The sequence below is a fragment of the Artemia franciscana genome, chromosome 21 (assembly GCF_032884065.1).
Source record: "Artemia franciscana chromosome 21, ASM3288406v1, whole genome shotgun sequence".
NCBI classification, from domain to species: domain Eukaryota; kingdom Metazoa; phylum Arthropoda; class Branchiopoda; order Anostraca; family Artemiidae; genus Artemia; species Artemia franciscana.
Window position 1 is genome coordinate 19051115 of NC_088883.1, and position 15909 is coordinate 19067023.

The 15909-nt window shown below is 38.0% G+C and overlaps 1 long non-coding RNA gene across 3 annotated transcripts in view; it reads left to right on the forward strand.

Annotated features, from left to right (window-relative positions):
* LOC136041030 (uncharacterized) overlaps positions 1–13667 on the forward strand; it is a 173929-nt gene extending 160262 nt beyond the window's left edge. For all 3 annotated transcript variants that reach the window (XR_010620946.1, XR_010620947.1, XR_010620948.1), the window contains one exon: positions 12847–13667. This is a non-coding gene — a long non-coding RNA (uncharacterized LOC136041030). The remainder of the gene's footprint in view (positions 1–12846) is intronic.
* Positions 13668–15909: the final 2242 nt, after the last annotated feature.

Below are 15909 nucleotides of genomic sequence, written 5' to 3' on the forward strand. Positions count from 1 at the left end.
GATATTCAGGTCAAACTTTCAGAGAAATAAAGCTTTCAATTAAGTGAAATAATTTTCCAAGTGGAAAACTACCAAAAAATAACCATCAGTAAATATATTCAGTCCACAACAAGCAATATTCAATATTATGAGAAACAGATGTATTCAGGTAGAAATAAGGGTTGTTTTCAGGTCTTTGGAAGGCACAGAGTATATCGACCCTGTTCACGTTATTTTCTGGTCATTTTGAGTTTAAGTCAGCTATTCATTGTGAATCATGTTTACTCATTTTCGGTTTAATTTGGTTATTTACTTTTCTTTGAAAAACGTATGAGAAAATTCTAGTTTAGCTACTTTTGTTATCTCTGAGAGGGGTAAGGTTAGAAAAATGAAACCTTAGGAATGAATCCATGGCCAAAAACATACCCTGGGAAGGTATTGCCAAGCAATTTATAATAAAAAATAAAATTTAATATAAAAGCAATTTAAATAAATTTTGCCTCAATTTTCAGCTATCAGTTTCTTTTCTCTGGTTTAGTTCTGAAAATACAATTCCTGCTATTTCAGAAGATTTTAAAGCCTTATCAATGGGTTCTTTCTTAATTTAGGATGTGTATTTGCAGATCAAAAATTGGTACGTTTGTTTCTGCAAATACTACAGTTCTTTACCACGAAATGATTATTATCTATTGTAAGGATATTGCAATAAGAACATTATTATTGTATTATATTGCATAAAATATTATCACATTTATCATTTTATTTAACATAGTGTTATTATTTGTGTTATTATCAGGAGTTGACTCACCAGACTGAGTCGAGGCTCAAGCGACAAAGGGCATCTAAAACTAGTATTAGAGCCTCACAACATAAAACCCTCACAAAGGTTCGTAATCCTTTTTATTCTCTGTCTTTTATACTTCTCTCTTATTTACAGGGCTTCCACTTCTAGGGAGATTACCCTATTTTAGGGGAAAATCACTTTTTTTAGGGACACTTATTTTGAATCTAGGGATTTAGGGAAATCTGGGGTAAAGTAAGGGTTTTTAGGGATCTTCAGGGAGAATTCGAATTTTTCAAACGAAGGCTGATAAATTATTATAGATTGGAGATTATGGTCAGTCTTCTTGAAAATACTTATGTCGCAACACTGGCTTATATTACAAAGATCAGCGCGAAATTTAAAAAAAAGCTAAAGCGTGGAATGACATCCATTTGGAAGGGACGACTTTAATCCCTTGGATTTTCATTCATTAGGTATTTAGTAATTTAGTTTAGGTAGCCTAGTATTTAGTTTATTTTTAAGCAATGCCTTTGATTGGGTGTAAACTGCCCAACATAAAGAGTATTGGTTAGGCAGCAATTGTAGAATAGGAGCATGCCTCCTATGCACTTAGCATTAGGGACTCTTTCAATCTGCTGGTGACCTCTTTTTCCCGTGGTCATCTATCTGCAAATCCACAGGGGACTATCCAAATAAAGCACCAGCTGCCTTAGCCGGGAGCCTGGGGAGCACCAGCTGCTCATGGAGGTGACCTTAGGTCGATGGGTGAAAAGTCAGAAACTATAATTTTTCAATTCTAAAATTTTCTTTCAGTTTTATACATTCCCTTCTATGATTGTACAGTCCATGACATCTGACCTCTTTAGGAGTAAAAAAGAAAAAGCAATTCTGCTACTTAAAAAATGAGTATTTTAATTGATTTTTTAACTACATCAATTTTAAACAGGTCAGAAGGGTTTAAATTTAATTATGAAGTAAGAAAATATGATTTAAACCATGAAAGAACAGTTTTTGACTTGATAATTGGCAGGCGTTGATGTTTCACCCTGACACAAAATGGCACTCTCCATTGCTTAGCTAAAAAAAACAAGGCCCCAGCTACAATCTGAGCATAGAAGAAAGTATACAAGACATTTACGGAAGTTGAAAGACTTATTTCTACCAAGTACGGTCCTGAAAGACACTGACCTAAGGTCATCCTCCTATACAACATGTGCAGACTGTGGCTTCTGTGTCAAAATTTAGGGACAGTTGCTGGTGTTGGTGCAAACTGTGGCTTTTTTGCAGAAAAGTTGCAATCCATACTGTCTATAAAGGACCCTGCATTCTGTTAAAACTAGCTGTGAGTACCCTTATTTTTAATCTGATGATTCACACAACAATATTTAGTCTAGTCTTTTGTTCATGTCCACTTGCCTGCCACTTGCCATTTGGAATAATGTAAAATCTACTGTTTTGCCTTGGACTGCAGCAATATGACAACTTCTTTTTTGTTGTTTTTGCTTGGGTTGGTCCCTCCTAGGTTAGAAGACATCAAAGCAAAGATCTTCTAGTGAAGAAGTGGGTCACAAATTTCTTTTTCCATTTAAAGTTTAAACTTACTTTATTAATAAAGACGATTTAACTCTTTAATATTTAAATCTACTGCACTAATGAAAAAACCTACGTTTTTGCTGGCGTGCAGTAGTAAAGGTTAACCATTTTCTAAACCAACCAACAAACAACATAATAAATAATTAATTATCATTTATCAAGCTAGGCATACTTCGTTTTGATTTTTGCAAAAACGTGCAATACAACCATTGCAAATTTTTGGTCCATCCGTACTCCATACTGCAAACTTAAATTATACATGAGGTAATTTAAGTTAATTGAGGATATGCACCTTAATGCCCATGAGCATAGTTTAGCAGATCTAATTATTGTGTACCCTTGTACAAGTAATTATAGAAATAGACTAGTTTTGATTGCTAATAAAACACTTTTTCTGGAGATCATTGGCATGCAAAGTTCATCTGAAAGCCAGTGTACTGACTCAGAGGAAGATAGTCTTAGAATTGGATCTAGTCCCGAAAGACGACTGGATTACGAAGATGATGATGTTCCTGGAGTTCACTTCCTGGTGACTCCTCCAAAAAAAAGCAGGGTTCAGGGCAGAATTCCCAAAAGAAAATATACGAGCAAAATTTTGTTGACAAGCGGATAGAGAAAAAATTGGATAGAGAAAAGAGTGTCAAACAAGTCAAAGAAAAAGACTTCTGTACCATACTGTAAGTTCTGTTTGAAGTATGTGTATTGTGGGAAATCAGAGTTGACGAAGCATGTCCTGACCAAGCAGCATATAAAAGCAAGCAGTGAAATCGAGACGAAGTCTGGCAGCATTGAAAAACTTCTGACTGTAGGCAGTCATTCCAAAGAAATTGAACAGCGGATCTGCATATTTTTGGCAGAATATAATCTGCCATTACGTCTTGCAGACAGCTTGATTCCTCTCCTCAGAAAATTATTTCCCAAAGACCAGGCCCTGGCAGGGGTCACATTGGGTAAACAGAAAGCTACAAATATTTTGCGACAGAATTTTTCGTTGGTGCTACAGAAGCAGTTAGTCGAGTTGCTCAAAAACACTTTTTTTTTCTGTGATAATTGACGAAACCACTGATAGTACTATTGATAAACAGCTAGTTATCATGGTTTTATTTTTTAGCGAGAAAGATCTAAAACTTCATGTCGAAGCATTGGATATGGTTAAGTGTAGTGATGGATCGGCTGAGGGCCTGACTAACCGCATCAAGCAAGTCATTGAGGAAAACTCGATTCCCTGGCAAAATATTGTTGGATTTTGTGCAGATACAACTAACGTCATGTTTGGAGCCAACGGATCTGCTTCAACCCTTATGAAAGCCATGGTGCCACACATCTTGAATGTAAAATGCTCATGCCATCTTATTCACTTATGCTCGTCCTATGCATGCTTGTCACTTCCCAAGACATTTGAAGACTTGGCGCGAAATATCTATGCCCTCTTTTTCAGATGCGCTTCCAGGCGAGAGAAGTTCACCGAATTTCAGGAGTTCTTCCGATACGAAGCACACCGAATTCTTGCTCCGGGACAGATCCGTTGGTTATCCCTTCAGGCCTGTGTGAAGAGGCTTATTGAGCAACGGGTTGCTCTTATTCAGTATTTCGTAGAAACAACGTTTGAAGACCCAACTGCAACAAATGACCTTATCTTGTCGACATTACAAAGCAAGTTGACAAAGTCATACCTTGAATTCATGGACTGCTCTCTTGGCCTCTCCAACGAATTCAATACAGTTTTTCAATCCGAACTCCCACTTGTTCACTCTCTGAAGCTTAGTGTAAGCAAACTTGTGAATGATGTTGCGTCTAGCTTCATGCAACTGGACTATATTCGCAGTGTTGGTTCGTTTACTGAACTGGATCCTTACCTTTCAAGTGAGTACCTGGCTCTAACCAGACATATGTTGGAATAGCTGTAATCGATTCCATGCAAGAACTCGAGGATGCTCAAGAGCCAAGTGATAACATTGATCTCTTTTACCAGTCGTGTCGAAACTACTATATAGTCCTGATCAAGCAGATCAAAGACCGGTTCAAGTCTGAAGACGAAATTCATGACATTTTGGCTTTAGTTGAACCAAGGAATGCAAGAAATTTGAACCCAAGATCTCTAAGGCCACTATTTGTGAGATTTCCTGTTCTAACAGAAAAGTGTTCCCTCCAGAAAACGGACGTAGAATGGAGGTCACAGGCAATGACTGATGTCACTGAGCTTCATTTGGGAGATTCCCAAGTTGAAGACTCGCAGTGGCGAAATCAGGTACCCGGAACGGCGGAAGTGCATTTCACTGATATTCTCGTTACCTTTTAGCAATGTTCCAGCTGAACGTTTGTTCAGCCTCCTGAAATTGATCAAAACAGACATGAGAAATAGTCTCGAAAATGTCACCCTAGATTCACTGATTCGAGTCAATTACTGGTTGAAAAACAAAGATAAAACTTCATCAACTGTCAGTATACCGAAAGCTGTCGCTGGCTTCAAGACGAAGGCAAACGCTACGTGCCATGAAGTGCTGGAGATGACACTTGTTTGAACTTTTTTATGTATTCTCGTTAGTGTAAAGATGTTATCATTATCTGAAGTAAAAAGATCTCAGTTTGAACTTTTGTATGTATTCTCGTTAGTGTAAAGATATTATCATTATCTGAAGTAAAAAGATCTCATGTAAATTCTGTAGAAATCTAGGCCAAAATATCCTTTTTTCTAGGGAGAGAAATAGGGAGAAAACAGACCTAAACACGAGGACTTCTAGGGAAAATTGGTATGAAAATAGGGAAAATTGAAATCGAAAAGTGGAAGTACTGCTTATTTACCCTTATCTATATTACTGCTCATCTTCTGGGATGGCTACTTTTCCATCTCTACTTTCACCAATCTGTAATGTCCAGCTGAAAACAGCAAAGCTCTTATATTCCACCAGCCCCTTATGCTCCTTATGCACCTTATGCTCCTTCCCAGCTCTCACAGATGAAGGATAAATTGGTATTTGCTTGCAAAAACTGAGATTGAGCAAAGTTTTGAAGCTGAAAATAGTTTTATTATATTTTATTTAAGCAGATCTCTTTTGCAAGGTTTCACTTTCATAACTAAAAGATTTTTAAAGGTCATCAAAGGTCACTTGCCTCTAGAGAGAAGGAGTGGAGGTAGATGCCTCAAAGTACCTTCCCAGGACATTTTTTAGTCTATAGACCTATTCTTGAAAGTTTCATTCATCTAACCTAACTCATTTCCAAGAGCAAAAAAGTAGCTAAACTAGAATTTTACCAAGTCTTAGGTTTTGACCTGTCTAAGTCTTTCTTAAATTACAGCTTGGAGCCATTGAAGGATTCGACACTTAGGACTTCATAATGTCTGGTAGATTTTGGTTATCTTAAATAATTTGCTTGCTATAAGATGAATACACCACTTCATGTGCCATTCAGTGTGGAATCGGATTCTAAATACACTAATCATTGCTCCTGCAAATTTGCCCCAGCCCTTCTTCCTAATGAGACCAGATCTTAGCCTAGATTATATAGAAAACTTTGCTATTTTTGATAAGCTATATCTGTTTAATGGCAAGCTAACTACAAAAGAAAACTAAATCAGATAAACGCAAAATATATAATTCTTTCCCCTCCTCTAATGTGCAAAATATTGCACAAATTATATGTTTTTTATGCATTTTGCCATTTATCACTCTTATTTTGACCCATGTACCTATAAATTGAATCAGTGCTAACAAAATCAAGAAATGGAAAAACACATAGAAAACATGCAATTTGGGCAGTAAAGATGGAGACTTTTTCATTACTGGCCTACAAATTCTATGAACATACCACTCAATGCCTGTTCTTTATGTCCTTTCTGGATATTAAATATAAAAAAAATCAGGTTTTTAACAGCAAGTAAGGAGCGAGATTAAAACTTGAAACGAACAGAAGCTGTTTCTTATATAAAGTGGCTGTCCCCTCCTCAACGCCCTGCTCTTTATGGTAAAGTTTTTATTTATTTAAAAAAGTAGTGCAGTGAGAAAGAGTCAAACTTTAGCGTAAAGAGCAGGGTGTTGAGGAGGGGAATGCCCTTTTCATATACAGAATAATTTCTGTTATTTTTAAGTTTTAATGTCACTCCTTACTTGCAGTAAAAAAAAAAAAAGATGATTTCTGAACTTTTTTTAATTAATGCAAGTTTTGAATTTGGCTCACTGTACATGAGCAAATGAAAACAAGATTTGCATGTTTATTTTACATTTTTGACTAAAGGGCTTTTTCATAGTTGTGATTGGACGATTTTGAGAAACAAGGGGCGGGGGAGGGAGCCTAGCTGCCTTCCAATTTTTTGGTTAATTAAAAAGGCCACTAGAAGTTTAAATTTTATTTAAGAACGTTTTTATTAGTAATAAATATACATAACTTACAAATTGACTTGCGTAATGAAGATCTATGCTCGTATATTTATATTACCTATATGAGGGAGTTCGCCCCCTCGTCAATACCTCGCTCTTTACATTACAGTTAGAATGTTGCAATTCTTTAAGAATGACCCCTGAATCATAAAGGCCGTTTAATTAGAATAAATGGCTCTTTTAAATTACTAAAAGTACTTTAGCGTAAAGAGCAAGGTACGAACGAACGAACTCCCCCCTATACGTAATAACCTCTGTTCGTTTTGAGTTTTAATGTTACTCCTTACTTTCAGTTGAAAAAAACTTTTTTTTATTTACTTCCTCATTGTTGTTTTTTTAATTATACGGGAAAATTCGGCGTCCCTTTCATGGAAAATCTCTTCAGCCATAATAAATTCCTCCATAGAAAGATCCTCTGGCATAAATCCTTCCCCCTCGCCCCAACCAGAAAAAATGTTATATTAACACGTCTGTATACTTCCCGATAACCATTATTATGACCAAATTCAATGACTTTGGAAAAATTGAGCATGGAAGGGGGCCTAGGTGCCCTCAACTTTTAAAATTTCTGCTAGAATGAGCCCTCTTGCAACATTCTTGGACCTCTCTGTCTTCACCAGGATGGCTAAGAGCCCCAAACATGTTGTGGAGATTCAAAAAGAACTTTCTCTTGACTTTTGGTTGAGCAAGCATATCAGAGTCATATAGGGGCATCAAGGGGTTTGTCTTCATTTTCGGGGTCTTTAGTTTGAACACAATCTTGGCGATATAAAGATTTGTCTGAGTCGGCGTCATCTCATCTGAGTGTCCTTACGTCTTAGAGACTTGATCACCACTTCCTGTTTATAAAAAAGTGGGCATATTCCAAGGCTCGATGAAGGCAGAGTTGGTGCAAAGGTGAGAGGAGTTGTTTTTGATTGGGATAGTTTTTTTCAGTTTTTTTTAGAGCCCCTTGAAAGGTCCTCTTGAAAGTGGAATGGGGCGAATGTGGAACTTTTTTGGGAGTATTTGGGGTAGGGTCCCGGGGGAATTTGAAGATGGGTGTTCTTTGCATTGCTTATTTGAACAAGCTTTAATGCCCACGAAAATAACTTGCAATACCAGACAATTTGCACTCTTGTGAAGGGAGGTCTCCACCATCCCCTTAAAAAATTACCACATTCTAGTCTGGAAAGGAGTTTGGTGCACTAGATTAAAATAGAAAATTTTTATTTTTAAGCCAAAGACATGAAAACTTGAGAAATATTCACTATATTAACCAATAATAAACTTTGGCAATCAAAAAATTAGCAGATAATAATGTAGAAAAAAAGAAGAAGTTTTTAAAAGCAAAGAGCCGTATTTTAGATTGCAGGGATCGGGATGAAACTTGGTGGGAAAAATAAGCAGACGTCTTAAATACGTGATTTACATAATTGGAACGGATCTGCTATATGGGGGGGGGGGGTTAATTCTGAAAAATAAGAACAAATTACGTATTTTTAACTTACGAAGGAGTGATCGGATCTTCATGAAACTTCATATTTAGAAGGACCTCGTAACTCAGATCTCTTATTCTAAATCTCAACCGGATCAAGCGTAATTGGGGGGGGGGGGCAGTTTGGGGGACCGGAAATCTTAGAAAATACTTGAAGCGGTGAGATCGGGATGAAACTGGATGGGAAGAATAGAAACCTGTCTAAGATACGTGACTGACAACCGGACCGGATCTGCTCTCTTTGGTGGAATTGGGGGGGGGAGGTAATTTTGAAAATTGAGGTATTTGTAACTTACGAAAGGGTGACCATATCTTAATGAAATTTGATATTTAGAAGGATCTTGTGCTTTAAAGTTCTAATTTTAAAGTCCGACCAGATCCTGTGACATTGGGGGGAGCTGGAGGGGGAAATTGGAATTCTTGGAAAACGTGAAAATTTGGGTATTTTTATCTTACGTATAGATGATCGGATCTTAATGAAATTTGATTTTTAAAAGGGATTCATGTCTCAGAGCTCTTATTTCAAATCCCAACCAGATCTTTTGACATTGGGGGGGGGGAGGGGGAAATCTTGGAAAAACACTTGGAGTGGAGGAATCGGGATGAAGTTTGGTGGATAGAATAAACAAATGTCCTTGATACGTAATTGACAGAATTGTACTGGATTCGCTCTCTTTGGAGGAGTGGGGGGAGGGGCTCAGTGATTTGGCGAGTTTGGTGCTTCTGGACGTGCTAGGACGATGAAAATTGGTAGGCGTGTCAGGGAGCTGCACATTTTGACTTGATAAAGTTGTTTTCCCAGATTCGACCATCTAGGGGGCTAAAGGGAGAGGAAAAATTAAAAAAAATTATTTTTTATAACACGAGTGGGTGATCTTACTTACTTACTTACTTACTTGTTTCAGGACACAAGCTCTTCAGCTCTCCCTGGCGCTATGATCTGGCAGACGGTTGAGTGCCAAGCCGCTCGGTCGTGTGTGTGTGGTGCACATATTTCAAGCCACTGCTTGTCCCATCTTCGGCCGTGTCGTCGGAAACCACCAATCGGCTCTAGGTCCGCCTTGAGTGTGTTAAGCCAGGTCTTGACTTGTCCACCTCGCTTCTTCTTCCAGTGTGCGAGGGGTTTGCAGTATAGCGCCTTTTTAGTGAGGGTGTCATCTGACCTCCGACAAACATGGCCAAACCAAGTTAGGCGGCGTTTTTTTATTAGGGCTTCAATGTCATGCTTCTGGTGGCATCGTCTACGAATTTCGACGTTGCTAATTCTGTCTCGGAGGGAGACACCGAGGATTTGTCTCAGGCAGGAGTGGTCGAATACTTTGAGAGCATGAACATCCGCTGCTTTCACGGGCCATGTCTCGCATCCGTAAAGGAGTACGGAGCGGACGGTTGCTTCAAAGATCTGGATTTTTGTTTTTAGTAGGACGTCTCTTTGTCTCCACAGGTTCTTCCTAAGTTGAGCAAAGACTATCGATGCTGATGATATTCTGCTCTGGACTTCCGTACTGCAGCCGCCGGAAATGTCGATGAGGAATCCCAGGTACTTGAACTGGTCAACGACCTCTAAATGGGGGTTGTCGATAGAGATGAGAGATGCCATTTATGAGAACATCCTCAGAATTTGTTAGAATTTTGGTTTTATCCTTACTGATCTTCAGCCCAACCAAATCTGCAGTAGCAGCAACATTACACAGCATGGCTTGCGCATGATCTATATCGTTTTCTAGCAAGGCAATGTCATCCGCGTAGTCAAGGTCTTTGATGGAGAAGTCAGGGCTTACTTCAACGCCTCTGGCAGATTGCATGGCGCGCTTCATGATCCAATCGATAACAAAGTTGAAGAGGATGGGGGACAGGATGCAGCCCTGTCTCACCCCGAAATCGATGTCGAAGAGGGAGGACAGCTCTCCATCAGCTTGTATACAGGCACGAACGTGTTGGTAGTATGCCTGAATAAGGCGTATCAGCTTATCAGGGACGCCGTCCTCTTGCATCGCAGCCCATATGCCATCTCTAACGATCGAGTCAAAGGCCGTTATAAAATCTATGAAGACGACTATAGTAATCTGATTGTGTTTCATGCGGTGTTCGAGAATTTGCCGGAGTGTAAAGAGCTGATCAATGCAGCCCATTCCTGGCCGAAAGCCCGCCTGGTTTGGGCGTGTGGTCGTGTTTCTGATTGAGCTGAAGCGGTTGAGTAAAATCATGGCAAATATTTTGGCAGCGATGCTTATGAGCGATATCCCCCGGTAATTCTTGCATTCAGCTTTATCCCCTTTTTTATACAGGGGGATGATAATTGAAACTTTCCAATCGTCTGGGAGAACCTCCTGTACCCAAATTTTCTTGAGCAGTTTTTCTAGGTTCTGTGCAAGAAGCCTGGGGCTTGCCTTGTAGATTTCTGCTGGTATGGCGTCAATTCCCGGCGCTTTATGATTCTTCAGCTTCTTTATTGCTGCCAGGATTTCCTCTTCGTCAGGGGGCTCTATTTTGACTCCTGCGTATTGGTTAATGAGCGTTGATGAAGGAGGTGGGGGAGGTTGGGTCACTTGAAGATTTGGAGCAGGTGATGAAGGGTCGACTTGGGGATTTAGGAGTTTCTGGAAATGGCGCTTCCAACGGTCAACGACTTCGTCACGACTCGTTAGGATGTTACCGTGTTCGTCTCTTACAGAGGCCGAGTTCTTCGACCTCTTCCCAGTGGACTCTTTAAGCAGCTGATACAGTTTCCTAGTATCAGACAGGCTAGCTGCTTTTTGCATCTCCACCGCCATATTCTCCCAGTACTTCCTTCTGTCTTTTCTGCCCGACTGGTGACATAGCTTGCGTAGCTGTTTGAATTCAGCTGAGTGGCGTGATGGTAACAGACTTTTCTTCGTTGCAAGTCGGATGGTCTCTTCGGACATCCACCGTCTTCGCTTTCGCTTCACTCTTCCAAGAGTTTCGAGAGCTACCTCCTGTAGTGTATTTCGGAACTTCTGCCAATCTTCGTTAACCGACGACCCGCTCGAGTTCCCGTCCTCAGGAGACTCATTTGAGTGTTCATGCTCGAGGGCGGTGAAACGATTTGAAAGTTGAACACGGAATTGTTCTACTACTGTCGGGTCCTTAAGACGGGCAACGTCAAATCTTTTTGGGGGTTCCTTCCGTTTACGAGCCACTAGCCTGATCTTCACAGACATTTTGACCAAGGTATGATCCGACCCGCCCTTGGAACCTGTGTCAGGTCCTCTGTAGGCTCTGCAGTTCTGGATCGAGCTTCTCCAACGTGACGACACGAGTAGGTAGTCCAGCTGGGAAGATGTCCTTCCATCTCTGGATCTCCAGGTTATGACGTGTGAGGGCTTGTGTCTGAAAAGGGTGTTTGCTATTACGAGGTTGTTTGCTTGGGCGAATTGGACCAATCTGGTTCCTCGTTCGCATCTTTCGCCGTACCCGTGAATTCCAAGGCTCCTGTCGCCGTTTGCCTGTCTGCTGCCGACGTGTGTGTTGAGGTCGCCACCGATAATGAGGAGGTCACGTTTGGGGGTCTTTTTTACAGCTTCGTTGAGTTCGGCGTAAAACGTATCTATTGCTTGTTCAGAGCTGACCCTTGTGGGTGCGTAGACCGCAAACACTGTAACATTAAACAGTTTGCTTCGGAATCTAGCTTTTGCAAGGCGAGATGATACGGGCTCCCATTCTATTAGAGCTTTTTGTGCTTGGATGTTAAGGAGAAATCCAACCCCTGCACTGCCACTACCATCTTTGGGTCCTGAGTTATAAAAGAAGAAAGAGTTCTCTGAATCTGGTGTTGCTATCTCATGGTTTTCTAGTGTGTCATTTATTCTTGTCTCTGATACACAGAGGATGTCGAGGCCTAGGCGATGTATTTCACCAGCTATGAAAGTCTGGGTCGTCAAACATTTCATCGAACAGACGTTCCAGCACCCTATTGCAAGGGATTGTCTTCGTTTCAACAGGTGTCCAGCTCGCCAATTTTTCGAAGGAGACGCCGGTAGATCATCCAACGCATCGCTTGTCGGGAATGCCGTAGCTTGTTTTAACACTCTTTGATCTGCTTTTTTCATAACGTTTCGTGGGAATATTATTGACCGGCAATCTTAATGAATTTTGATATTTAGAAGGACATCGTGACTCAGAACTTTTGTTTTAAATCCTGACCGGCACTAAGCCTCTTATTCCTTTTTAAATCAATCTATTGATTCATAGAATTTTGTTAGAGCTCATACTATATGATCTCTTGGCTCTTAGCTCTTCTTGCCTCGCCAAGTGCCATATGAGCTCTTAGCTCTTAGCTCTTCTTGCCTCGCCAAGTGCCATATGAGCTCTTAGCTCTGGTTGATTTTAGTATGTATAGTATGTAATTTTTTTTTATTGTTATTTTTTTTTAGTTTGCGGTCCAAGGTATTGTTAAATATTTGTCACTAGTCCTTTATCAAGGTTTTAGGAGACTAATGAACCTTCTTTTGAAAGAGCAAACAGAAAAAACTTTTAGGGATAACTTCTTCAGGAAGATCATTCTAGATCAAAGTGCAACGTCGAATGAAACTAATTGTTTTGTTTTGTTTTTTTGAAATTTTTGGTTTCTTTTTTTTCTTTATTTTTGTTTTGAACTGTTTAACTTGACCTTTCAGATAATGCAACAAGTGAGCTCTTATGCCCCAATGCAGTCTCCAGGGTCTTCGCCACTATCTCATGCCTCTGTTACTTTGAGTGTAGGGACTTCACACCAAAGTCCAATGTCACAAATTACCATTCATCCATCTCAGACTAACGCTCCCAGCACAAACACATGAGTAGATTTTACACAAATATCTTCCAGTTGTGATTCCAAGTAGTGTTGGCTCACCAGTGCAGGTTATACCAAACAATGTGAAAATGCAAACTACCAAATGTTAGAAAGTAAATGTCAATAAAAAGGACGGTCATTTACCTTAGTCACAAACTTTGACAACAGTGAATGAACCTCATTTTGAACAGGCGCTCCCTTAGCCTCCTTCAGTTGAATTTAGTCCTAAAGAAGTTCAAAATCCTGTTGTGTACAGTAATAGTGAGCAAATCCATATTTTAAATGACAAAAAAATCCCTTATAAAGGGCCTCAAGAAAAAGACCAAAAAACAAACTTCAAAAGGACAAAGGATAAAGTCCAATTTGGGTTGAAGAAAACATTATATAGAAATTCGGCACAGTAATTGTTGATGGTGATAGAGTTGTGAAAAGTGTAGAGAATGAAAAATCTAGTGTAAAGAGTGTAAAAACTGATAATTGGATTAAACTGCCAAAAGGCTCTAAGAATATTGGAATGATGAAGCCATCAATGACGCTCAGCAAACTATCGCCTGATGTATTTTTTGGGGGTTTTATGAGTAGTTTTTACTTTTTTATTTATCTTTAATTATTTTACACTCTTTTATTAAACCTTTTATTTTAATTTATTATAATATTATTTATTCATATCATATATATATATATATATATATATATATATATATATATATATATATATTTATATATATATATATATATATATATATATATATATATATATATATATATATATATATATATATATATATATATATATATATATATATATATATATATATATATATATATATATATATATATATATATATATATATATATATATATATATATATATACTAGCTGTTGGTGGGGTGCTTCGCGCCCCCCCCCCAAGCCCCCCCCGCGCGCGTAAGTCGCTACGCGCCATATTAGTTACATGCCATTGTAGCTGTGTCCCTGTGTCCCACCTGTGAATAGAGATAGATATAAATATATATTTTTAACTACGTAAAACATGCGAATATACAACATTCTTCGCTGTCCCATTGTCTGTGCATATAAATAGTATTTATATTTATATGTCTGTGCATATACAAAGTCTTATGTACTAATAATGACGTCATATGCAAACGCTCTTTTTACAAACAAACAAACACGCATACACACAACTCGCTTCGCGCCACCCCAACACCTAGTTGGTGGGGCGCTTCGCGCCCCCCCAAGCCCCCCCGCGCGCGTAAGTCGTTACGCGCCATATTAGTTACGCGCCATTGTAGCTGTGTCCCTGTGTCCCACCTGTGAATAGAGATAGATATAAATATATATTTTTAACTACGTAAAACATGCGAATATACAACATTCTTCGCTGTCCCATTGTCTGTGCATATAAATAGCATTTATATTCCCTGTGTCCCGGTCGTGATTTGTGTCCGGGTGTCCCAGTCTGTAATTTTTCTTTGAGGTTCCTGGTCGTCATTTATATTCCCTCCGTGTCGGTCGTCATTTGTGTCCCGGTCTGTAATTTATCTATGAGTGTTTTTTCTTTTTAGTTTTTTTTTTAGTTTTTTACATTTTTTCGGTTTTTTTTTCTTCTTTATTTTTCAGCGTCACTATGAAGTACATATCGCCGAACCTTTGTTTTTTAACTTAAATCTGGTAGGCATTGATGACCTTATCCAAGTCAAAATCCCAAACCCAATCATCATCGCTATCATTTCCAGTTTTGATATGTTTTGACTCTCATTTTCCAGGTGGATTTTCATCTAACTGCGCGGTTTTGCGTTCTTTAGCCGCAAGCCTGTTTTCTTGCTGTTCTTGTGATTCCTCGGCACGCTTTCTTTTCTTACTTTCTCTATCAGCAGCAAGTTTTTTGGCATAGACTCTTTGAGCAGCTTCCTCGGCTGTTGCCATTGTAGGTTCTTCAGTCATTTTACAATTAAACATTTTTCCGTGAACGCATGTCTTAAATACTATTAATGACGTCACCGTCAAAGCAAAAATGACGACAACTAATTTCATGACGTCAGTCAACACAGAAGCATGACGTCACCTGATCCACAGACAGACAGACAGACAACTTATTTTTATATATATAGATATATATATATATATATATATATATATGTATATATATATATATATATATATATATATATATATATATATATATATATATATATGTAAATATATATACATACACACATATATATACATATATATATATATATATATATATATATATATATATATATATATATATATATATATATATATATATATATATATATATATATATATATATATATATATATATAAAAATAAGTTGTCTGTATGTCTGTCTGTGGAAAACACATTTATTTGGTTAATAATATACCATTTAAAACACCAAAATGAACATGCTGGAGTAGTCACTCGATGAGAGAGGGTGTCAGAACGGAGAATGAAGGTCCCAGGTTCAAATCCTGGTTAGGCTAAAAAAGGTAAAACACTAAAAACTAAAAAAAAACTGAAAAAACTAAAAAAAGGCAAAAACTACAAAAAAAACTAAAAACTAATAAAAAAAATAAAAAAGCTAAAAAACTAAAAAACTAAAAAAACTAAAAACTAAAAAAAAAGCTAAAAAAAAGGAAAAAACTGAAAAATAGAAGAGAAAAAGAAAACTAATAAAATTAAGAATAAAAATAAAAAAAATAAAAAAGATAAAAACTAAAAAAAAAGGTAAAAAGAAAAAACGAAAAAATCTGAAAAAGCTAAAAAAAGGTAAAAACCAATAAAAAACTAAAAAGAAAAAAAGGAAAAAAACTAAAAAAAATTTTCATCTAAAAAACTAAAAAAAACTAAAAAAGGTAAAAACTAAAAGAACTAAAAAAGAAAAGGACACAAATGACGA